The sequence below is a fragment of the Carassius carassius genome, chromosome 44 (assembly GCF_963082965.1).
Source record: "Carassius carassius chromosome 44, fCarCar2.1, whole genome shotgun sequence".
Taxonomy (NCBI): Eukaryota; Metazoa; Chordata; class Actinopteri; order Cypriniformes; family Cyprinidae; genus Carassius; species Carassius carassius.
In genome coordinates this window covers 12,781,870-12,801,975 of record NC_081798.1, presented here as the reverse complement: position 1 = coordinate 12,801,975, position 20,106 = coordinate 12,781,870, and the positions used below count along the sequence as shown (strand labels likewise).

Genomic DNA, 20,106 nt, shown 5'->3' with positions numbered 1-20,106 from the left:
GAGAAAAGACAGAGATGGCTAGAGATGGGAGAGAGCATGTAAAGACAGCATCACATACTGAAGGACTACTTCCTACTATCACTTTCTCTGGTTCTGTTTTTCTGGCTATCACTTTCTGATGGAGCATACCAGGATGTGGCACAACCATATAACATACAGCCACAGTATGTGAATAGATATTACATTTAACATGCAAAAAGGTATGCAAAATGGTTTTTTATTTCCACAATTTAAAGTATTTCAGTGCAAAACAGGATATTTAACGAGAAAAAAAAATCCATAAGGATGATGGTAACACTTTATAATAAGGTTCTATATATTAATATTAATTAATGCACAATGCTTTTATAACATTTATTAATCTAGGTTAATTTTAATCCCATTATACGCAGTCAACAAGATTTTCTTACGAAAGAAATTGATAATTTTATTTAGCAAGGATAGACTAAATCTTGGTTTGATAATTATAATATACTAATTAAGTTCCATAGTTTCTTCCATTAATTACATTGAATGTTTTTTTTTTTAAGAAAAACATTATTGTAAATTGTAAGAATATTTTACAATATCATTTTTACTGCATTTTTGATCAAACAAATGCAAACATAAATTCACAATGGACAACAGTGTATTTATGAATTAAGTGTTAGTTCATGTGATCTAATGCATTAACCTGTTAACAAATTGAACCATATTGCAAAGTTTTACAGAATAAAACTATATTAGGACTGTAAAAACTGGGTCTTCCATATCAAAAGCTGACCTCAAACATCATCAGCCCGGAGCTGCTTCCGTGTTCAACAGTAAGCGCAAGCTGGATTAAATAGATTATTATGGGTTAAAATAAGGTTTTTTTTGTTTTGTTTTTTACAAAAATGCATCAATTCGCTACAGGAGGACTTTTTTCACCCCCTGGAGCTGTGTGAGACACTTTTTATTAAGGATGGGCGTTTTATTTTATTTCTTTTGGACTGATGCACTGCAACACCCACTGAGTACCATGAAACAGCTTGAAAGATCAAAGACAGACAATTTGTTTTTTTTACTCCGACTGGATTCGTCTGAAATAAGAAACTCATATACAACTTGAGGGAGTATAATTTATCGCCTAATTTTCATTGGTAAACTAACCCTTTAAATGAAATTTTACAATCGATCAAATAACAAAAAAAATTCTTAGTGGGGCAAACTTGCATAGATCAACTGTGCACAATAAGACCAGCAAAATGAATTAATAAAAATAAATAATGCCAGTTTTTTCATGTTGATTTTAAATCAACAGTTTTATTTATTGGGAGGTATTAAATGTGTTGATAGGAGCCCAAATGCCTTCTGGATTAGCAGCAGACAGGATAAAACTCATTCACCCTGAGGAGAAACACAGCTGAGGTGCTTGTGTGTTTATGTCTGTTTAAATACTGTGAACTGCATACATCCATATACGTGTTTAAAATGAAAACCGCGTAGGAAGACGATTCTCTTTTTCTCTCTTGTACACAAACAATGAGAATGAGAAATGTGTGAATAGCTGCTTTTATTAAAAAGGAGAAGTTTATAGCTGCCTGTGGCCTCATAAAGCCCCAGTGATGAAGCACAGGAGGGAGAGGCTGTGAATTATTCTCATTCCTTCTCTCTCTCTCTCTCTCACACACTCTAATGGGCCTTTGTGTCTTTATCTTTGCTGTCAAGTTTATTAGAAAGCACTGTTTAAATTTAGTTTGGAATTGTACCATTCTGTATCAGGTAACACGTTTAAAGTCTTTGTAGGGTATGAAATCACCCTTCCTCCACACAGACTACGAATAAACAAAGCAGATGAAAAATGAAATTTCTATACCACTTGTAGCACCAGTCTGAAAAATAATAACCATTTCCACAAAGGGCTTCAGATACAAGCCTCAACACCCTCTTTATACTTTTAATTAACATTTTCACATTGACATCTGTATACAGTATAGATTCTCATTGAATGAAGAAAGGACAAAATTACTAAATTTAAATCACACTAAACCCCATATACATTTGAGATGACACTACTCTTAAAAAATGAAGGATCTAGATAGCAGAATACATAATACATTGTATATCATAACCGATCCTTTGGAATGCAGCTTATGTTCTAAAAACGTTTTAGGAAATCAACCTACCGATGGCTTGCTTATTGATGTCTCTCTGCATTGAACTGGCAAAAGAAAGTATTTTATCATTTAAAAAAAATGACAGTTCACCTTAAAAGGAATATTCCGAGTTTATCTATCACCCGTTAGCATGCTCTCGGCCACCTTAGGCAATAATTTCAACATGTCCCTCTGAGTTTATAAACACAAGAAACACGCGTTTACACTAAGCATGCATTTATTGTCTGAGAATCGTCGGCACTCCACAAATGCGGCACATAGACGTCAGGTCGCAATAAACCCGGAAAATACCTTCAGCATTCCTCCCTTCCCCCTCATTGAGGAGGAGAGAGATGGGCAACAGCTGCTCCTGAGGTAGAGGTGTGAATTCTTAACAACAGACCGCCCCTTTGCCCAAGCACTTTGGGTCACGTCAACAGATCTGAAACACTTGTGTTGTTTGTATTGACGTAGACCCACTCTTCGTTTATGACTCTATCGCCTTGCCCTGTTTACGCTGCTCACCTATAGGCTAGAAACATTCAGATACTTGGTTCCCTTCCTGTTGTTCCTCCAAAACGAAAACATAAAAACCTGTCCGTTTTGGCTCCTTGCTGTGTCTGTGTGCAGCTGTTGGGTGCCGCTTTCCACTTGGCTCACTCCTGCTGTGGGACGAGCACTCAGAGACACAGAGGGGGATGGAAACAGCTGTTTCTCATTTGCAATCACACGTCAGTCAGACTCAAACACATTCCCTTTTTTTTTTATTCCGCTGCATAGCCGGCGAAGAAATTATGTATTTGAGAAAGACAGAAAGACTGAATATAGGTTCTAAAATTCTGTCATTAATTACTTACCCTCATGTCGTTCCATACCTGTAAGACCTCTGTTCATCTTCAGAACACAAATTAAGTTATTTTGTTGAAATCTGAGAGCTCTCGGACCCTGCCTAGACAACAACACCCAGAAATGTAGCATGGACATCGGTTAAACTGTCCATGTGACATCAAAGGCTTAACTTAAATTTTGCAAAGTTACTTTTTTTTTGCAAACAAAGAAAACAAACCGAAAAAAAAAAAAAAAGTGTCACCCATTCTTCTTCCGGATGCCCCAGCATAAATGGCTGCCCACTGCTCTGGGTGTGTGTTCACGGTGTGTGTGTGTGTTCACTGCTGTGTGTGTGCACTTTGGATGGGTTAAATGCAGAGCACGAATTCTGAGTATACTTGGCTGTATGTCACTTCACTTCCGGAGTTTCCATCTTCCGCCATTTTGGCAAGTACCAGGACGCATGCACGCACTATTTCCTGAAACTAATCAGCTGTCCAATTTCACCAAAATATCTTAATTTGTGTTCCAAAGATGAATGAAAGTCTAACGCATTCGGAACAACATGAAGGTGAGTAATTAATGACAGAATTATCATTTTGGGGTGAACTAACCCTTTAAGTGTAATTTTTTGCACTACCAAATGGAAATGAAAAAAAAAAAGGATTACTTGAAACTTGAAAAATGTAAATTCTGCTAATATTTATTTACCTTTATTTCAAACTACACCAGTCTTTCTTCCATGAAACACGAAGTGAATTTTAGAAGAGTTGAAGAAAGTGAATGAAGAATGGGTCCAGCTCAATAATGACAAAAAAGCACCATAAAAAGTGGTCCATATGATCATTAGTCATTGAAAACCTTACCCTCCTAACAAAGATATTGTTTGGCTTCAGAAGACCCAAGGTAAAAACCACATGGACCAGTTTTATGGTACTTATGTCAGTTTGGAGACCAACAACAACAACAACAAAAAAAAAGGTTTTGAGGAACGTCGGGGTCCAAGCAAATTTAACCTTCTTTTATGTTCCACAGAAGAAAGTCAGTCATACAGGTTTGAAGTTACATGAAGGTGAGTAAATTATGACAGAATTTTATTTTTTGAGCGAATTATCCCTTTTAAAATGATAAAAAAGGAGCCAAAATGAGAGAGTGAGTGAGAGAGAGAGAGAGAGAGAGAGAGAGAGAGAGAGAGAAGATGAGTAGAGGATGAAAAAGAGAGCCAGACAGAGGAATGGTCTGTTGGGTGTTGTGAAGTATTCCCCTGGCTCTTTTCTTCACATTACAAAGCAAACTGACTCTCTGAAATAAAACTGTCCTGCCTTGGCTGCCCAGCTGTGCTTGCCTGTCCCTTTCTCTCTCTCCATCCGTTCCTCACTCATGGTTCTCCTTAGCATTCAGGGAAATAAAACTGCGCGAATAAGGTCTTTCCTTCCACATGGGAACAAAACCTCCAGGCCCAGTGAGTGACGTCTCTGAAGGCAACTGACCTCTGACTGTTGAAATCCACTGCGACGGAGTTCGATAACGACCTCATGAGCCTCGGTGCATATGAAAGGCTGAACTGTAGGAGAGGCAGAGACTGAATCTTATTGAGTGCCTGCATTTTGCCAGCCAATTTGTTCAGGATGTTTTTGCATGTAAACAATAAAAAAAAACAAATATAGGATTTTTCTGAATCCAATTTTGGACAATTTCAAATGTACTAATTGTGGCTTCATATATGGTCAGACACTTGTATTAGTAACATACCAGACATACCTAAAAAGTGACATACAACAGTAATTAATTATTAAAAAAATAAAATTAAATACATAAACCTATAGCACTAAAAAAAAATAGTTTATATAACACAATAAAAAAATAGTAGTACTGCATCGTCATAGAGGTGGTGTTATTTGATTATGAGCAGCAAGGGAAGACAAAAACTCCAAATGTGAGATGAAACTCACATTTTTTATTACTGAACTGCATAGTAATAAAAATGAAAATGGAAAATAAATAATTTACATTTTTTTTTAATATAATATAGAACAAAATCATAGAAATTTATGATTATTACAAAAATATAATATATGTGTAAAATGCAAAATAAAATAAATTCTAAGAAATAGGCTTAAAGCAAGCTTAAATTAACCCAGCTGTGAATCACTGATAAAGGAATGTCTGGTGCTTGAATAGGATGTATGAAGTCAGGCTGGGGTGAATGCTAAGGCTGTGTGAGTGTGTTTGAGCATCTATAGGCTCCAGTGAGCTGAAGCAGCACTCTGCTAGCTGAGTAAGGAAAAGGCATTAGATTCAAGCAAACACATTCACACCAAAACACACAACGCATCAGCACACTGAAGCAAAACGTCTAACCATGTTATTAATCTAACAATAACCTCATCCTCCTTTCGAGCACAAGAAACAATACATGCTTCTCTCAAATATCCCTAAAAAGCTCATTAAATACATAAAACAGGCCGAACTGGCTGAACCGCAACGCCTGATTGGCTGCAAGCCCATCAGTTCATTAGAGCCTAAAAGCTGCACATTCATGCACATTATAGCGGTGTCGAACTTGTCTCCGCTCAATCTCCACCTCACAACATGTTCTGCTACAATAAACCAATTAACCTTGAACCAAGCAGGTCACTTACCAGCTAATCAATCCCAAAGATAGGACACAGGCAGCCAAATACACACTCATCTGTAAACATGTGACACGTCTGGCTCATAAAAATCTCATCATGCCCATGACTAAAGATTTTATAGCGATAATTACGTTATTGAAACATAGTCAGCTGAACTGATGGAAGTCAATAAGAGCGTGAAGATTGTAGAACAAGCAAAAGGTCGAGGATAACAGCTGCCCTTTCATGCAGATTTGAGATTGGTACCGTGATAGGACATAAACAAAAGACACCTGGAAATGACGCTGAACCAAGTTCAGCATTAAAAATCACAACATCTACAGAGGGATTTCTAAAAATACAGCCAGGTTCACCTAGGGTGGCCATGTGCCCATGTTCTTTTAAAACTAGAGAGATGTACTATCCTGGATTTTCAATGCGTGTTGTTGTCAGTAACAGAGAAAAGGCCTCAAATTCCATGAACTTAATCCCACAATTACAGAAGAACATGACAAAATCTGAATTGAATCATTCCCTAGAACGAGAAAATAAAACCTAACACCAGAAATTCTCATCGACAGCTTATAAAAATTGTATCTTTGTTTGTAAGCAGACAAAGCATGGCAAATCAACACTTATTGAACATCTGTCATTACTTCCACATTTTGAACCACTCAGCAAGAATGATCTGCACAACTGAAACTACTAATGGTGCGTTAAATGACATTTAGGTGTCCGAAAATGGATCTGGTCTTTGATCACCCACAACCCTTTCCGAAAAAACACAGAGTTATGTTGATTTTCATGCGAGGAGAGCTGACGGAAGCTGCACCTGCGTCTCAAGGCAACACGTGTTTTCTCCTCATCTTTTTTAATTGCCAACAGCCATTTCCTGCCACCATAATCACACCTATAATTTCCTGCACAAATGTCTCTAATCTTCCAGGTCATAGGGGCTTCCAGAAAATGATCAAGCCCAACATCTTATTTCAGTGGTAAAGGTGGGAAAGGATGGGTGAGATAAAAAAAAATTAAAAAAGAGTCCAGAAAAACATTGGAAAAGAAAGTGCCCATAGTGTCACCACTTAAAATTCCTCTACACAGCAAAATCTCCAGTGTTGAAATCCCAGTGTTAAGGACTTTCAGGCCCTGTCCACACGGACACGGGTATTTTTATAACCGTGACTTTTTTTACGCGGTTCAGCCTTTCGTCCACACGAAAACGCAGTTTCAGGGCACCGAAACCAAACATTTTTGAAAACTACGGCCAGGGTGAGCATTTTCAGAAATGCCGGTTGCGGTGTTGTCGTGTGGACAGTATAACTGGGGTTTTTGCCTTGCGACGTCAGAGTGTGCGCCGTTATCCGCTGTGTTTGACGCAGTTTGACGTCAGATTGTGCGCTGCTGACTGCTTCTGATTGGCCAAGGTGACTTTACAATTTGGGTTATATCGCCGCCTGCTGGTTTGGCATGCTCTTGACAGCGCTTGATAGCATGTTTTGGCGTTTTCATGTGGACGGGATTTTTTTTTTAAACGCAGGAGGAAAAACTCCGGTTATAAAAATACCCGTGTCCGTGTGGACTAGGCCTCAGAGTAAAGAGTTAAAGTTGTGGTGTTGAATTTCAAACGATTAACACTAGCTGGTGTGCACAGCCCCTCTAGTGGTGTAAAAATGGAGCGTAACCCTTATTAACACTGTTGAGTGTTATTAGACACATCCGGGACATTTTCTCGTGTGCGAGCTTGACCTGTCTGAAATATTTTTCAATGATGCCATTTTCTTTGCTCGAAATGCGAAGTGCATAAGGAAGTAAAACAACAAAATAAAGTGTTTAGTCTTACTTACAAATATGTTTTGTAATATTATATCGTTTTATAACGATATTTATGTGCTGTTTGCGCCTAAACGTTTCTCAGAGACATTTCCTTTCACTCGAGAAGCGGAACAGACGAGGACTTTTTTTCAAAACGGGAAAATCCGAAAGTAAGTGTTTTATCTCATTTAAAATTTGTATTTTATAGCATCACATTGATTTAAGGTGATATTTATGTGGTGTACACTCCTAAACCTTTTCTCAGAGCGATATTTCCTTTCACCAGCGATGCGAAGTAGACAGGGAAGTTGGTTTTTAACAAGGAAAACACCGACAGTTAAGTAGTAACAGTTAAGTGTTTTACCTCATTTACGATATGTATTTTATAAGATAATATTTCTATATGACGATATTTATTTGCTGCGCACACCTGAACAAGCCTAACTTAACTGTTTCTCACAGATTTGAATTGCTCTGCAGTGCGCAGATGCGGAGGTCACTGGGAAACACCAGAAGTAAAGGTCTGTGTACGTTTTAAACGTTAACGTTACCTAATTTAAAATGTGTTTTATAACATCATGCTATTTATAGTGATATCTAACGTATCTGCTGTAACATTACACTCCTAAACTTTTTCTCAGAGATATTTTCTTTCACTCGCGATGCTCTGGAGCAGATGGGGAAATTGGTCTTAACAAGGAAAACACCAAAAGTAAGTGTTTTATTTATTTTACGATATGTGTTTTATAAAATAATATCACTTTATGACGAAAGTTATATGTTGTGCATGCCAAAACGATCCGAAACATTTTCACAGATGAAATCTGAAACTGAAGGGAAATGCCAGAAGTTTTTTTAACGTTACCTCATTTATAATACAGCATGTAACACGTCATAATGTCAAATCAAACCACTGCAAAACTGCTCAAATATAAATGACAATATAAGTTAATTGTTCTTGTGTGTCTCATCCCCAATTTTTGTGATTTCCTTAAGCATGAATTGAGTTTTCATGTTGGATTTGAGTGCATTAATTTGAAAATAACACTTAATAAACTCAATCTCTCTTCATCATTCAAAGTGATTTTGAACAAGTCTTGGAGTATGGCCAGAGACAATTGGTATGGCACATGAGTTGCAGTTAACTACTTTAGACACTTTATTATGATATTATCAATAAGCATTACATTATGTTTTGTATTTAGCAAAAGGGAGTTGTATGGGTTTGATATACAATTTTAAGGAAACTTTTTTTTTATATTGTTACAGATGGTTCATGCTGGCTTAACAGAAAAATCAAAAGGAGATGATGTGCTTGAAGAGTATGAAGCCACCAATACATGAGTAAGCCACAATTGCATATTTTAAGATTTTCATGTTTGCCATGTTTATTTTTTCTACAATAATAATAATAAAGAGTCTGATCTCTTTCTTAAAAAATTAAGACTGTAAGCATATATATATATATATATATATATATATATATATATATATATATATATATATATATATATACATATATATATATACACACACACACACACACATATATATATATACACATACATATACATACATACATACACACACACACACACATATACACGTTTGGACCGTCATTTATTTATGTGCTGTCCCATTTATGTGCATTCATTTTAATAGGAGTTGTCCAACCTCAACGCAGGGAGATCAGTATGCACTTGGAATTGTGACTTTGTCTCTGTCGTTAGAAGACCCATTTTCTAGTAAGACTGACTTTCTGTTTACAAAATACATTTACAGTGAATTAGAATTATTTTCCTTAAAGGGATAGTTCACCCAAAAATACAAGATAAAGGGTTTGTTCATCCAACAATTACAATTAGCCTGTGATTTATTCACCCTTAAGGCAACCTCGGTGTATATGACTTTCTTCTTTTAGATGAATCTAATCTGAGTTTTATTAAAAATGATCTTGGCACTTCCGAGATTTATAATGGCAGTGGGTGCGAGTTTCTGTTCAACAGTCCAAAAGAAGTACAATAAAATGTATCCATCCCTAATGACGTGACATGACATTCAGCCAAGTATGATGTCCCATACTTAGAATTCGTGCTCTGCATTTAACCCATCCAAAGTGCACACACACCATGAACACACACCTGAAGCAGTGGGCATCATTTACGCTGCGGCGCCCGGGGAGCAGTTGGGGGTTCAGTGCCTTGCTCAAGGGCACCTCAGTCGTGGTATTGAGGTAGTAATAAACAGTGCCTCACACGGCTACGGGGGGTAAATAAAGGCCTCATGTAGCGAATCAATGCGTTTTTGTTTTGCTCCATCCTCCGATCTTCAGTGTTCGTCACTTCTCACCATGCATGCGCTTCGTCGACATCCATACGTCATCCGCCCAGAAGGGCTTCTGCGTACAACACTCAGTGCAAGCTAGAGAAACATTTTATTATGGAATGATGCACTTTATTTCACTTCTTTTGGACTGGTCAACAGACACACCCACCCACTGCAATAATAAAGCTTGGAAGAGCCATGACATTTTTAATAAAACTCTGTCTGGATTGGGAGTGGTCTCATGTATTTCTTCTGCAGATTTTTCAAAAAAATAACGTTTTGTGTTCCTCAGAAGACAGAAGGTCATACAGGTTTAGAACCACATGAGGATAAACACATGACAGAATCTTCAGTTTTGGGTGAACTATTGTTGTATTGCAATTCATACTTGTATTCGACATTTCACCTGATAATAGTTTTGATAAATGGATTTGAAAACATTTTATTGTTTTGTGGGTTTATTTTTTATATTCACCTGAACACTGGGGCAGTGTTGACCAGTTAATCCATGAGTGTTAACTTTGAACACCAACTTTGGTGTTCTCATCATCCATTCTGGTGTTAATATTTTACACCTTAAGAGTTTGTTGGTTAACACTGTCAGAGTGTTAATAATGTTAACTCTTTCAAAAGTGTTAATTTAACACTTTACCAGTGATTCCCATATATACTATGGGCAAGTGTAAATTTTAACTCTGAGGGAGTTAAATCCACTCTTTAAAATTTGCTGTGTAGGCTTTCTATTGAGACATCACTTTCACTACAGTGGGAAGAAGGAATGCTGGGAGAGATACTAATCCGCTCCTCTTATCTGACCTTCGGCTCTGGGGGACAACAGGTCATCCACCTAACCCCACCAAAAAAAAAAACACATTGTCTGGGGTCTGGCTTATGGATCTGGGGAACTTACCCAACAGCAAACACAGGTCATCAGATCCTTTTGTTTCTCCATGTTTGTCCCTAAATGTCACTACATATAGATTCACAAGAATAATCTGGCTTTGCCTTATGTTATATGGGCCAATGGTGCACATAATGGAGCATGCACAATAACGTAATAAGCCACGAGGCATGCAAGATGCAATGTGCCGAAAACACCCTTAACCTTGGTAATCCAGTGAAGACCACGGTCTCAAATGGTTTATTGCTTTCACAAGCTGGTGGTAACAACTCTTTGTTGCTGAAAGTTTTAAATACATTGTTAGAATCAATTTAGAAATACTAATATGTTGATAAAATTGTTTTAAATATAATATTAAGTGGTCTCTCCCAAGACCTTCACCTGGTTTGTGCCAACCAAACAAACAAAAAGGGTTTAAAGGTGACCTTGCTGACATTTAGCTCACTGACTGAAGCATATGCAACAGTCCACATTCCAAACCAATGTGGAAACGTCCGTTTATGGGATGAGATCAATAAGACAGAAAAACAGGAAACCCTGGGGCAAGAGGCACCTTGACCTCAAAAATAAACCTGTCCATCTGTCCCTGCTGAAGTGGCCAGTAGAAGGTCAAAGGACCTTCACCTCAATCTTCACCACATCAGGGGCCAGAAAAGCTGCTTCAGTTGATATTTTAAGGGTGAAATTTCTACACCAACAGAGGCACCAAACAGAACTGAAAATATATTTCCAAAAAGCCTAAACTAACGGTTTTCAGGCCACTTAAATAAAAAAATAAAATAAAACACTGTAAAAATGAAGCTAACTCTCCACATTAAACTGGGATAGAAAGTATTTACACATCATAAAAAATGGACTTTGCCTTTAAATCTGAAAAAAACATGTATAAAAGTGAATAGACTGGAGCAAGCTGAGTTATTACCTTCTTAGACAAAATGGTTATGATTTATTAAAGGGCTGTGAGGGTTTGCTGTATGTGCAGAATAGCAGCAGCTATACCACCGCCGCAACAAACAACAGCTGTTTCTGCTACAAATAGCCTTGCTGATTATGAACAACATATGTAAATTACATCCTGCAGTGTCATACTAAATCTCTATGGTACATATTATACTCATATGAGGAATATACCAGGGACAGACTCTGGTCATAGCATAGGTAGGACTGCCTCAAACAGTAACATTCACTACAATGCAGCCAAGGACGAAGACCTAAAATATGTGTATTTAAGTGCAATTAGATTAAAATAGACTCTAAACATGAGGAGTCCTGAGGATTACATGCATTTAATCATCCTTGTACACGCATGACTAACAAACAACCCTAATGTTATGGGAATAACACATCCAGGCCTGGCAATGAGGAAATGTAGGGCAAAAATAATAAGTTTCCACTTGACTTGCATTGTGAAGGTGGTGCTGTCTAGCATACAATGCGTTTAATCTTTGCGCAAATACACTGGAAAAAGCTAACGGCTAATGAGCCACAACAATGATGGAAAGTGAAGGAGACAGTTGCACCATCTTTCACCTCGCAATTGCTCTACTATACATATTTCCTGTCCATCATGAAGACAACGATAACATTGAGCAGAATCCGAATGAAAGCAACTGCGCATAGCAGTCAATACAAGGTAATGATGTGGTGATTCATGCCTGTTGAAGGGTAAACACTGCAAAACAAAGATTTCACAGATACTGAGCAGTCTTTATCACTTTCTTCGCTTTGGGACACGCCTCCATGACAACCGACACAGGTACAACACAGCCACTGTTCTCTCAACACTTGGCAGGAGCTGTTAACCTTATGCAAGGCCTTATTGTGCACATAATTCATTTTTTCAGCTCCCCGTCAATCATCTGATTAGTCATACCATGTTTCTCCAGATGGAAGCAAAGAAAGCTGAGAACCAATTATAAACTTAAGAGGTGACATTCCTCAAATTTTCACCCTGAAGGCTTGTGCACAATTCCCCTGTACTTTATGAAATAAAAATAAAAAATCTAATTGTGAAAGTGCTTTGCACAATCTGCTGGTGTTAATGAAAGGCTCAAGGTTTGATCTTTCCACCCACCCAACAACAGAGAGATGGGGATACTCATGTCTTTGAACACTTCACGTAAATCTGCCTGTCCCCATCTGAAGTCCCTCTTTGTGGCGGAAACCTCCAAAGAGCCCACTTAGCAAGCGCAAGAGAGTCATATTAGTCCCGCTGAGAAGAGAGATCTGGTTCAAAGAAAGAGAGTGAAGCCAGAAGGAAACGGCCCTGTGTGCGTGAGCCAGCCTCCTGAAATATCCCCCTCTCACAATGAGCGTAGATACTTGAATGAGAGTCGGTTCAGCCAAAGTGGAACTGTGGAAATCTATCTGCTATCTGCTATTTCAATTCTCGTCCCCAACTCGAAACAAAAGCCCCACATGAAAACAAACTGTGCAGAAACCAATGCAGACGCTGCACTCCAGTGCTCTAGTTTTTTGTAGCGTTTGCCATTTTAAATATTGAGCAGCTTGTCATCCAAGGTTACGCTCACGGAACAGGTAGAAAGGAAGAGGGAAGATCTCAAAGGATAGCGGAAACGTATGAGCAAAAGGGTTTGAAATTAAACTATTGTTAATCAGGAAAAGGCATTTGGTGGGGTTGAGACCCAACTGGATGGATGGAAGTGAGTGTTACAGTGTCAGGTGTAGAGGCAGATGGCTCCATGCATCTGATTGGGTTTGCCAGCAGCCTCGCTCTCTTTCCCATGGGCTTCTGCATTAGGCAGAAAAGAGGGAATGGTGAGTTATTATGAAGCTGGGACTGTAGGCTATAAAACATGACAAAGATGTTAAATATACATAAAGCAAGTAATAAATAATAAAAACACTCGTGTCTTGCTTAAATTCTTTTTACAGATTGACAATTAAATGGATAGATTGATCTAAAAAATTAAATTATGTCATGAATTACTTTATGTTGTCTCATATAAAACCTATATGATTAATTGTCTTCTAAGTAAAGCAGCAAAAAAAAAAAAAAAGTTGGTCTATACAAACAAGTTATATACAAAATCTGTACAAAGTAAGTAATACAGATTTGTAACAACATGAGGCTGAGTAAACTTTTGGGTGAACTACCCCTTTAACATTGAAGAGAAATATGCAAAACTAATGAGAAGTAATTTGATAATATATTTACGAAACCATTGAGGTCCATTCAGGTTTCCAGTACAAGCCTTTGTCTTCCTTCAAATTGCCAGCACTCATATAGCAGGCAGTTCCCTCCATCTCCAATGATCTTAAACAGTTTTGATATCACATGACTGCAATACAACACCTACAGCCAGACCTTTATTTTCTGAGATAACACATCCATGCTTCAAAGCAAACCCCGGAATGACACAACATCATCACAATCCAATGCTCATAAGCTTTTTTTTCTAGTCTACTGACCACACAATGTCTTGGATTCAGATATGCAGGGTGCTAAGGCCAGGTGATTCTGCCAGGAATGTCAGTAAAGTCACTCAGGCAGAAGTGAGAAGGGTGGTCTGAGTTGGCGTCAGCTCTTTAGGGTTGTCTGTAATAAGGATGAAATGGTCTACTCTATATCGACCTGAAAACTGAACCCTCAAGCCTCCAGGCTGTGGAAGTGTCATAGGAAGACACTCCATTGTGTCGACACCTTCAAAAAGAGCCATGAAAAAGAATGGGAAAAGGAAGAAAATAGCTGGGAACTCAATGGCCAACTAAATGGAAATCTTTTCTTGCAATAGAAGCGTCCCTTGGGAAACTCAGAACTCTCTCAGTCAAACCACATCTTCTTCTTTTGTACCATAGCATCATTGAACCCGTCCTTCTGTACTGTGCCACCTGCTATTTCACTATGCTTTCTCTCACTAATAGGAACAAGCTTCTTAGAATCACTAAGACTTCTTCAAAAATAATTGGTCTTCCCACACCCAACTTGCCGGCTCTCATTGATGCTGCTACCATTCGCAGAGCAAATACCATCATACAAAACCCCAGCCACCCTCTTAACTCATGTTTCACCCTTCTTCCCTCAGGTCACAGATATAGACAACTGCCTCATAAAAAAATCACGACTAGGGAAAAGCTTTGTAATTTCAGCAATAAGAGCGCTGAATTTACAGAAAGCCTGATCTACTCATGTGTACAAAATTCTGTATTGTACGTGTATGTTATGAGTGTTGAATGTTACTTTTGGTACGGACTGTGGAAACAAATCCATATTCATATTCATTCTTTATTGTCCTCAATAGAGGAACTCTATTAAGGACAATAAAGAATGAATATGAATATGAATATGACAACCAAATGAAAGCCAGATACGTCAGAAGACTAATCTTAACAGAAAATTCAGGAACACACTAGCAAATGAGTGTCCTCATGATACGGTAGCTTTGGAAAAAGCCCTTTGGAAAGTTTTGAAATTAACATTAGTAGTTGGCAACCACTGCTGAATATACAGTACTGCCGACTACTACAATTATATCGTTCATCTTAACAAGAGGCTTTGAGGTCATGCCGGGTGCTGGAAGAGTGCCAGAGATGGTGGATGAAACGTGGGAAGTTGTGGTCCGATGCAAGACATCACTCTCTTGCTCACAAAGGTGCATGATCGAACACTCATTATAAATGGAGTATCCAAGGTCACTCTCAGCCAAACTGAAGTGCCATTGATGGAGTGGTGCAGTGATCCTTTCCTGTACCCATGCAGGGAAGCTCAGAAAGGTCTGGCTATTGATTCCTCGGCCAACAGATGGCCATAGCTAATCCCCGTCTGTATCCATTTATTCTCCTCATGCTTTCCATCGGTAACAAAAATGCATTACTGCAATACTACCAGCAAATGTATCCTTTGTCATTGTCTTCTGAGACTCCATTTCAAGAGCACAAATTTCACTACCATCAGCAATTTCAAAAGCTTTTTCATGATCTCCAGCTGACTACTCAACCATTTTTTTCTGAGAACTTGATCTTAAAATAAATCAATGAACCAACAGGGTCTTGCATGGACTTGAGTGACTATTTTAGGAGTTTAAAAGGGCAAACAGATTACGAACTAAAGCATCCGTTCTGAGTCTCGAGATAATGAAATACTTCCTTTCCAAGAGAAGCAAAAGACAAAACCTTTCAGAAAGAGGTCACACTTAGAGCAGGGGCTGTTTAGACTTCAAATTAAGCCATTTGGATCTTGTTCCCTGAGGTGTTCTCAACTCCTGATCTTGATTTGGTAAACTTGAAACACATCCGAACTTATTTCCTTTCCATTATCTGCAAATTATGCAAACTATGTACATAATCTGCTCCACCATGCAGGATCTGGGCGCTCAAATATGCTCTGATTGTTTTCCATCCCTAGGGAACCAGACATGCTCAGAGGAAACAACTCATACCGAGGAGTCCTCCCATGGAGCCAGACATACAAACATTCACAACTACTCTAACCGGACTCACACAGTCGCCTATGAACAATGAAAAGGGGGAGGAGTCTTCTGATTTGTTCACCAGGGTCAACGGGGTCTTGCAAGAATTAGATAACTCAATCAACGGTCAGTGGAGGGCTAATTCAAACTCAGCTGCATCTAGTATAATTTCCCTAAATCACATTTCTCTAAACCACTTGAAAAACATCTGTTGATCTTTCTCTACGATCTCACCGTTAGTCTAAGACCCAAGGGATGAGATCAGGGAATCGCAAAGAAAAGAACAGAGACTTAATTAGCCTGACCGCACTATGTGGGGACAGCTGAAAAATTCCCACAGGGTTCACGCGAAGAGTCCCTCAGTGCTGACAGGTGCCCTCCATGACACAGAGAGAGGGGAAATTAATCCGCTAACACAAACAAATCGCCCTCAGGCCTGTTTTCTGTCAGTGCTAGCGACACAAAGGCCATTGATTTGAACCCTCTGAGCGCAAGGAAAGTGTTTTTGATGGGTTCCCTGCTGTCAAACGTTTGGGGTATTTGACTTCTAATCCACCCAGAGGGGGTTTCAAATGACCACACAAAGCAGCATGACTATTCATTCAGAGGTTTAAAGCAGTGTATCACCATTTAAGTGAGAATATGAACATTTAGAAAGAGCACAACATTATTCTAGCCCTAACCAACAGGACACAGATGTGTTTCTTGGTTGGCACCAATCCCCGCCCTCAAGAGAAGTGTTTCTGACTAAATTTAGCTAGGCTGAACATAATCACATTGGAGTTTTGATAATTAAATTAACAATAAAATATATGAAAACTCATTAGATGAGCATTCAGAGCCATCTGCAACTCAATTGACATGCAACAAGGCATTTGGGCGGATATCTGTAGTCTCCAATTGATGAAGACATTTCATTTACATGCCACTCAGTTTCTAACAGATGAGAACAAAGTATTTGCCTGAATTTGAATAATGGATGTGCCTAAAACAAAGACAGCGGAGGTACAAAGGGTTTCATGCCTGCAAAGCACACAAACCCCTCCAATTTGGGCATCATAAACTCCAACCCCAGGAGAGAGAATAAAAACCACAGATTTACTGGGTAGACTGCCAAGATGTTCAAAGCAACAGCTGGCTGCCAAGGTTACTGTTGAAGGAACAACAACAAAAAAACTATTTCTCTTAAAAGCGTTACAAATTAAGCGAGACTAATCCATTTAGGGCCGTTGCAGGGTTTTCAACACCAGTGAGTAATGAGTACTTTCAGATGATCTCTCTTAGTATGACGACCAGTGACAGAATGAGCGTTACCGCTATAAGATTGAAGATAATCATTTGTACTAAAATGGTACAGACCAAGTCTTCGCAAAACTCTCTTGTTTCATATTAAAAAATGTATTGGATCCATTGTAGACTGAAGGGCTTTGAAGGAATAGTTCTCATAAAAAATGATCAACAATACTGTCATTTCAAGCCTGCATGACTTCCGCACATCTGTGGAGATAAATTCTGTGACACAAAATCACCACGAAATTAACATAAAAATAGTCCACATGACGTGTTGCCTGAAGCCATACAATACCTTTGTATGAGGAAAAAAATGTAAGTCATTATTCACTAAAGATTGTGATATATGCCCCAGTACTTCTTGGCAAGTTCATGGGAAAAGGAGAAATTCCAAATCCTTTTTTTTTAAAGTTTGTTTTATTAATTAATTTGCAGATATCTGAAATTGCAATTCTAGCTCGCTTTATCCCAAACTGATTAAGTGCCTTTTTTATATTAGCGAATGAGCAGTATAATTACATTTTAATAATATTATATATTTTATATTAATAATATTATATAATTATAATAATATTATTTTTGTATCTAATAATTTCTTGGCATTTTGGGATAGCAAAATGACCACTGGTTACCACTTTGAATCAAAGGCTGTTTCCAAAACAACATACTCTTTGAAAACTTGCTTCGCGACCATCGGAAAAGTATGTTCTATATAGTATGAATATAATCCAAACCACACTTGTCATGTTGTTAATGTCGTGACGCAATTGACTGGTAATTCACATAGTATGTAGTAAGTCATTCAGGTATTGGTAACATACTGTTTCATGAAACCGTCATCCGAACAAATCAGACTGATCCGATTCTGGAGTTCAATTCACTGACTGAACAATTGAGTATCAGCCTTTAACTGAAGCGAATCAGACGAGTAAATAGCGACCTAAATTTCGGCCTGTTCCTCACAAAAAGCTATCGCATGGCATCAGAAGGCTTTGAAAATATGTAACGACTCGACTTGTTTTTCACAGAACAAAGAAAGTCAAAGGGGTTTGAAATAGGGGTGAGTAAATTAAAACCATTTTAATTTTGGGTGAACCAAGTTCGATCTAGCAAGTTTTAAAGTGAAAAGAAAACGACAAAGCGAATAAATATTCATCATTTACACACAAATTGTAGGCTACAACAACTACAGTGAAAACAAATGTATAGTCAATGTATTGTAGAATGTTTTGTTGTTAATTCCCCCAATTCCCAAACACTGGATTGAATAACAATACTAAACTGCCCACTGTTATGTGCATCAGCGACTGCACATTTATTTTAAACAAAATAAAATATCTTTATCTAAAACAAATCAATATAATATGTTCCCCTGCTTTTTTGTTGTTGATAGAACCCATTGTTAAAACCAAAAAAACGCGATGTGGAGCCGGATGGATCTGTATGAACACAACCCACTAAGCTCCGTGGAGTTCACCTTTAAGAAAAGTTTCTTTCGGAACAAGTTCAAATACAAGAAACTGATTTAATCGTTTGTCATCTTACCTCGCTAGGCATGAGACGACAATCCCATCGTATGTGAAAATGATACAACGCAACGATTCCTTGATGTCAATACACGCGTTATTTCCCAAAGAGACGCGCCTTCCACAATAGAAGCGCAACAACTCAACAGATCTCAGGAGGACACAGTGAGCGGCTGACTCACAACACGACCAGCACAAGTCCCGCCTCTTATGCGCGCTGATTCGTCGTGGCGTAGACAGAGCCCCACCTCATGTGATAGAGGCGTATCATTTGCTGTCTGGCCTGTCAATCTTGCTTTTTAACTTTAAAGGGGCTGTCTGGGACAATGTTGTGAGACTCATTTATGTCTGACGGCGATAGAGTTACATTTACTGTGTGACAGGCAATTAAATAATACAGATTTCATGAATGAGTAAGTAAAAAAAAAGTCCACTTCTTAAATTACATGTTTAATGTATGCATTTGTAAGTTGTAAACACTCATTTGATCAACGCTGCAAAATTGCTTCAGGGCAACAAACCCATTTTCTTTGTAAGCACGTAATGCATATTCGATAGCAATTAATAATGAAGATGTCGAATAAACAAGTAAAATGCTTTGACTTGGTCACACTACATCTTGATGGTCAATTTGAAAACTTTTTTGTTATGTGGAGGAGACATTTCTGCCCCCAGGGCTTTGTTTTTTTTTTTTTTTCACACATCAAAAACTATACTACACATTTTTAGTGACGTTTAGAGTTATAAACAGTTTTAATGAGGATGTGCAATTATGCAATGGTGGAATTGATGTGAATACAGTGGATACTGGATGGAATGCATTTTGTGTTATTCATTAGTGAGTTTTTATAAAATACTGCATTTTGAGCATTTACTTAATATTTAAGTAAAAGTAAAAAGTAGTAAAATAAATAAAAGCAATGCACTGTCATGTAAAGTCATTTTACTATTATTTGTCATTTTGTCATATTTGTCATTTTACATTTTACAGATTGAATAATCACTCAACTTCACAACATATATTTATTTACACAAATATTTGTTATCTTTGATGAACCCCCCCCCCCCCCCCACCACCACCATTGTCATATAAAACATCAACTCCAAAACATACCTTTTCAAAATGTGATTTTAGCATTTCTAAAACATTTTTAACAACATTGCTTTCTTAATGCGTGCAAGAGAGAAGTAATTTGTCAGAAGTTGACTAATGATCAAATTTATGCCTCATATTGTTGGCATGAAAATCTTACACACTCT

At 38.0% G+C, this 20,106-nt stretch overlaps 1 protein-coding gene across 2 annotated transcripts in view; it reads right to left on the bottom strand.

The window, feature by feature from the left end:
* The window catches only part of sipa1l2 (signal-induced proliferation-associated 1 like 2), an 82,120-nt gene extending 63,122 nt beyond the window's left edge, over nt 1–18,998 (bottom strand). For both annotated transcript variants that reach the window (XM_059537866.1, XM_059537867.1), the window contains exon 1: nt 18,866–18,998. The gene's annotated coding sequence lies outside the window, so the exon portion shown is untranslated. The remainder of the gene's footprint in view (nt 1–18,865) is intronic.
* Nucleotides 18,999–20,106: the final 1,108 nt, after the last annotated feature.